Below are 5,568 nucleotides of genomic sequence, written 5' to 3'. Positions count from 1 at the left end.
AGGCTATTCCTTATAATGGTTCCTCCTTTCCTTTTCTGCTTTCAACTTTCTCTGGCCCCTGTCGCCTGGCAGCTAGGAAGGTGGAGACCACCCTGGGGCTGGTCAACAAGGCACCTGGATCGTGCGGACATGGTGTCAGGCAGGGCAGGAGGTCACACCAGTCGATGTCAGGGTGGACGGGCCTTAGGGATCACCAAGGCAGAACAACAGACCTTTCTCCCCTCTGAGCCCACTAAGGGGTGTGGGCTTGTCCTAGAAGGCAAGGACTCAGATTGCTGCCTGGGTGTGCATTGGACCCCAGGGCCCCTGGCAGGCATTCTGGACTTGGGCTTCTCACCACTTCTTGGCTTCTGCTGCTGGCTCTGTTCCCTGGTTGGTTGAGAAATTGGCTGAGCTAATAGAGCCAGTAAGTGGTAAAGCTGGGATCCACTCTCTGTTCGTTTATGAAGGTAATGTTTGTTATGTCATTTTCCATTGGCCCTGGGTCTTGGCTCAGGATTCCTCTCATGGGGATTCTGTGGGGGTCCAGTGTCTGCTGTCTTTGACTATTATTACGTGGGGTCAGTTTGGGGGTCTGACCAGTGAGGCTCTCTGGCACTCAGAATATGTCTCCCCCATTCCGGAGAATCCTGACCTTCCTGTAGCTGGGAATGGCTCTGGGCCACTCTACTTCTGGTGGCCGACTTGCAAACTTGTGTCTGGTTCCAGGACTGGCATATGTGGATTGACCTCCAGGAGAGGCCCGGGTCCATTCTGCAGAGATCTCCCTCCTGGTCATCGTGGCTGCTATTCAGGCCGTGGAGAAGAAGATGAGTCCCAGGCTGCCCGGCTACAGAGCCTGGAGGGACGCACGGGGACAGCCGAGAAGAAGCTGGCCGACTGCGAGAAGCTGGCCGTGGAGTTCGGGAACCAGCTGGAGGGCAAGTGGGCCGTGCTGGGGACGCTGCTGCAGGAGTACGGGCTGCTGCAGAGGCGGCTGGAGAACGTGGAGATCCTGCTGCGCAACAGGAACTTCTGGATCCCGAAGGCATGGTCGGGTGTTTGTCAGTGCAGCGAGGTGTGGCCTGGAGGACTTGCAGATGGAGCTCTGCAAACACGTTGTAAAGGGGAGCTGTGAGACTCTGGGCTCTGGGTAAGAGGCTGGCCTCAGGGGGCATCCACACCTTGGTTTCACTCTTTATTCAGTCACATAGACTCCTGGATCTGAGAGCAGGAAGCATGGGGAAATCATTTGTTCAGCCCTCTGTCTTCAGGCAGGTAAAAGTATCTGTCATTCTCATTTGGAGGTTTTATGTTATGAAATGCAGAGGTTATGTGACTTGTCCCAGGTTTCATGGAGTAAATGAACCAGAATCTGCTCCTCGCTGTCCTGCCCTTTGGGTGGTGCCAGAGGCGGCTCCTGTGTGCACACTGTGGTTCGCCGGCCCGTCTGCTTCTGGGGAGCGGGGGCCTTCCCTGGTTTACATCGGCATCCCGAGGACCCCCAAGCCGCACTCTGCACACAGTTCTCAGGAGATTCCTGCTGAGCAAAGAAGGATGAATTTTAAGGGTGCCCCAGGTCCAGAAAATGGGGGCCAGCCCTAGGAAGTTCAGTCCTTCAGGCAGGTTTGTGTGTTCGTGTGAGACTTGATCAGACCTGGGTTTTGTAGCTACCCCCACTCCCAAGCTCTCCTGCACACACTGCAGTTCTCACTGCTTTGGGAAGGTGAATAGTCGGCTTTTAGTCCACTTTCTCCCCCTGTCGGGAGGCTGAGGCCCAGAACACAGTGCCTTCCCTCTCTTTGCCTGGCCACAGAGGTTCCTGTTTCAGAAGAGGGTCCCTGCGTGCTGTGGGAGGCAGGGTGAGGAGGCTGCCCAACCTCAGGCAGGAAGGGGAAGCATGTGGAAGGAAGGGCAGCAGGAAGCCTGAGCTCTGACTGCTGTGAATGGCCAGCCCCTCTCGTGGGCCTCAGTTTCCTGATCTGTCTGGACTAGGTGACTTGTCTGTGTGGGCAGTGGATGGAACCCTTTCTCTTGGCCTCATGGCACTCACTTTTGGCCCAAGAGGACTGAGAGGCCTTGCCCTCCCTACTCTCCACGCCCCTCAACACAGGCCTTGAAGAGGGAGTGAGTCCTGCTCCAAGCCTGACAGAATACCCTCCCTTTCCGGGCCTGCAAGGGTAGCCCTGCCACTGCCCGTTTCCTTTCCACAGGCCGGGCCACCACCAAGCCAGAGCTCCTGGTCCCAGTGGAGAGAGGAGACCAGCAGGCAGCTGTAGCCTGCCTAGCGCGGAGAGGGGCTGGAGCCTGGGCACTGGTGAGTCTGTCAGTGTGTGGGTGGGCTTGGGCCTCCCAACCTGCATCTGGGGGGGGCATCTGGTGTCAGGAGGCCCCCGTGAAGAAACAGAGGCCGAGATGGGGGAAATGAACTGCTGGGCCTCACAGCTGGCGATCAGGGCCAGACCTGGGTGTTCTGACACCCAGAGAGCGTCTGGGCCACTTTCCGCACTCCACGTCCCTTTGGAGCCATCGCTTGGCCTGAGACCACCCTGGGGGCCTGAGGGGAAGAGCAGAGGGCAGAGCAGACACCAGGGACCCGAGACTGAGACAGGCTGTGGTGGTGCATGCAGGGTTCTGGGAGTAGGGGCGGGCTGGCGGCCTCTGGGAGACCTTCCTGGCACCGCGTCTGCTCCAGAGCCCTGGGTACCTGCGGCGGGTCCTCCCTCTGCAGCCCGATCCCTGCTTCCTCTCCAGGCTTCATCCTCCTTGGGTGAAGGACTGAGTCTTGCTGTGATATCCCCCTCCTCCGCACCTTACCCAGTGCCTGGCATGTACTGGGATTATAAACAATAAGTAATTATTAAATGAACAGTGAACCAGAATAGGGGCTCAGTTTTCTCTATTTTTCAAATAATAGCATTGGATCAGAATGTAGTTTTTTTTTTTAAAGGTGAGAGCCCTTTATTCCAATGACAACAAGAAACATATAACATGGGGAACAGTGGGGCCCTTCTAGCTGAAGGACAGGAGCCCTGGAGCTGTTGCTCAGAACACAGTGAGTCATGCCAAGAAACTGCTCCTTGCTTTCTAGATTCTTAGATTTGGGGAGAAAGGCTCCCCAGTGAAGCAGTCTCTTTGAGTAGGTAAATTGAGTCACAGTGAGCCCAGAGTGGGAAGACGGTGGGGGTTGACAACGTCACTGAGTGGCTGGCATGTAGGTCCAAAGCTAAAGGTGGCACTTCCAGGCACCTGCAGGGGGTGGGGGCACCATAGAAAGAGCAGGGTGGAGTAAAGGGTGGGGGAGTGGCGGGAGGCAGGTGACAAGCCCGCGCCGCGCCGGGGAGCCCTGAGCAAGACGAGAGGCCAGCTGTGTACAGCATGGCTCTTGTGTCACTGAGCACTATTACTACAGCAGCCTGGCCAGCACGTCCTCCCCTGTGGTGCAGGGAGGGGAGCTGGGCCCAGGCACCGCAGCCACCCCGGCTCCTGGGCTGTCCCCCACTCCCACAGCAGGTGTGAGCAGGACCGAGGCACGTTCAGAGGCTGTGGCCGGTGCCACAGTCCCCAGGGCTGAGCAGCTCCTAAGGGAATGCAGAGCAGCAGGCGGGGCCTGGGAACGAGCCCCAGGCATGGCTCTGCTGAGGCTCGGCTGACACCTGAAGGCCGCTGGAGGCAGCGTGGGAGTGGAGGAAAGAGGCCTGCTCAGCGTGGAGTCCTTGCTGTTCCAGCAGTTACTTCCCGTATTCCACTCTGTCAGCTTTTCCAGATTTCTCCAGGAGAGAACTTTGTTTACCCTCAGGACTGGGCCTCACTCCTAGAAGCTGCTTCTAAACCCTTGCTGAAAACCTGCAGGCCCCAGTCAGTGTGAGCGCAGGACTGCTTTATCTATCGGATATTTCCACAGGTGCGCTCTTCCTGCCAGAATTCTAGAAGCAGTGTCAACGGGGTGCTCATTCAGGAGGTACGGGCAGGGTCTGGGCACTGCACTTTCAACACTTTCCTCCCGTGATTCTGGTGCCATTAGTTTGAGAATCAAGGCTCGGAGAGCCCTCTGAACAGAAACTGACCAGCCCCTAACCATTGAAAGTGTGTATGTCTTGATTATGCAAATGGATTATTACACGAATACATTCTCACTAAACAATGTGGGGATCATGGGCAAAGCTAAAGGGCTCTCTGCTGGCCACCCGCCCAACCCTAGGCTCCCCCCAGGGTTGCCACTATTACCATTTTGCTGCGTAACCTTTCAGGCTATTTTCGTCATGCATTTACCTACTTGTGTGCACTGCAGAAAAATCCAGGGGTTAAGAACACACAGATGTACTCTACATATCTTCTGCAGCTTGCTGTTTTCGCTCAACAATATGTCTTAAGGATCCTTTTGTGTTGGTACGATTTGATCCACTTTCTCTCTGAAGCGGTTTCCAGGGAGGTCCTAATTAATCATGGAGCCAGCCTGGTGTGTGGCAGCCAGGTTGGGCTGGTGTCCTCAGAGTGACTGTGTCAGAAGTGCCTCGTGTACGACAGAAAGAAGTGAGCGGGTGCCCCAGCCGTAAAAGCTGGCACCTCTGAGTGACTGGACAGCAGTGAGATACGGGAAGCTTGGAATGTCCTCCATTCATTCATTCACTTAACAAAAGCTGTGCCTACCCATGTCAAGCCTGGAGCAGGGAGAGGAGCAGTAATTATTCCCTGATTTTAAGATAGGCCTTAGAGGTGGGCACAGATGGGTGAGGTGGACCAGCTGTTGAAGGTTACCCAACTGAGGGCACTGTAGGGTCTGTGCTTGGCTGCTGTAACAGAGACGGAAGAAAACGAAACAGCAAAACCGGAACCCCACAGCTTTCACACGGCAAGGGTTGGCCTCTCTCCTGACAGGGCTAAAAGCCTCTCCCCTGACAGGGCTCTTTTGGCAGCTCACAGGCCCAGGCTCCTTCCAGCCTGTCGCTCCACCTTTCCTGGAGAGCCAGGTCTGGTTACCATGGTTCGAGGTGGCCCATGACCAAGCCCGCGGCCGTGCAGAAGGAAGCAAGGGGATGGGCTGGGAGGGGGGTGCCCTTTCCCCTTTTCTTTGAGGTGACGCCTTTCCCTTTCACCGGACACACTGGTTCCTTGTCTAGTAAACACACATTTAGCGCTTCCTGTGCACTTTATAAACATTGACCCATCTAAGCTTATTCCCCCAACTCTCAGTTTCCTCATGTCATAGATGAAGAAACTGAGGCACAGAGAGGCCGAACCCACTGTTGAAGGTCCTGTAGCTGGAGGAGCCGCCCCTCACATCCATTAGTCAGACCAGCCATGGGGCGCATCTACTTCCAGGGAGGCCCAGAAACATGGTCTGGACTCTGGACGGCCACATGCCCAGCAGGACACCAAGTGCTCTGTGAGTGTTGAAGGGGAGTGGATGGCACTGGAAGGTGGCTAGCCGTCCCTGTCACAACTCATAGCCCATCTTCACTTGCCAAGCTCCCCTAGCTTGACTCGCTGCCATGTCACACGTCCCCAGGATGTGTTGTGCCTTTGCTGGGACCTACAGTTCTGTTGGGAGTCCCTTTGGTGTCTGGTCCCAGCTGAGACTGTGAGAGG

At 56.0% G+C, this 5,568-nt stretch overlaps 1 pseudogene; it reads left to right on the top strand.

Moving 5' to 3' along the window:
• Window positions 1-728: 728 nt before the first annotated feature.
• On the top strand, window positions 729-2,284 carry LOC141579981 (zinc finger protein 212-like; annotated as a pseudogene).
• Window positions 2,285-5,568: the final 3,284 nt, after the last annotated feature.

The sequence above is a fragment of the Saimiri boliviensis genome, chromosome 10, assembly GCF_048565385.1.
Source record: "Saimiri boliviensis isolate mSaiBol1 chromosome 10, mSaiBol1.pri, whole genome shotgun sequence".
Classification (NCBI taxonomy): domain Eukaryota; kingdom Metazoa; phylum Chordata; class Mammalia; order Primates; family Cebidae; genus Saimiri; species Saimiri boliviensis.
This window is presented reverse-complemented; position numbering and strand designations above follow the sequence as displayed.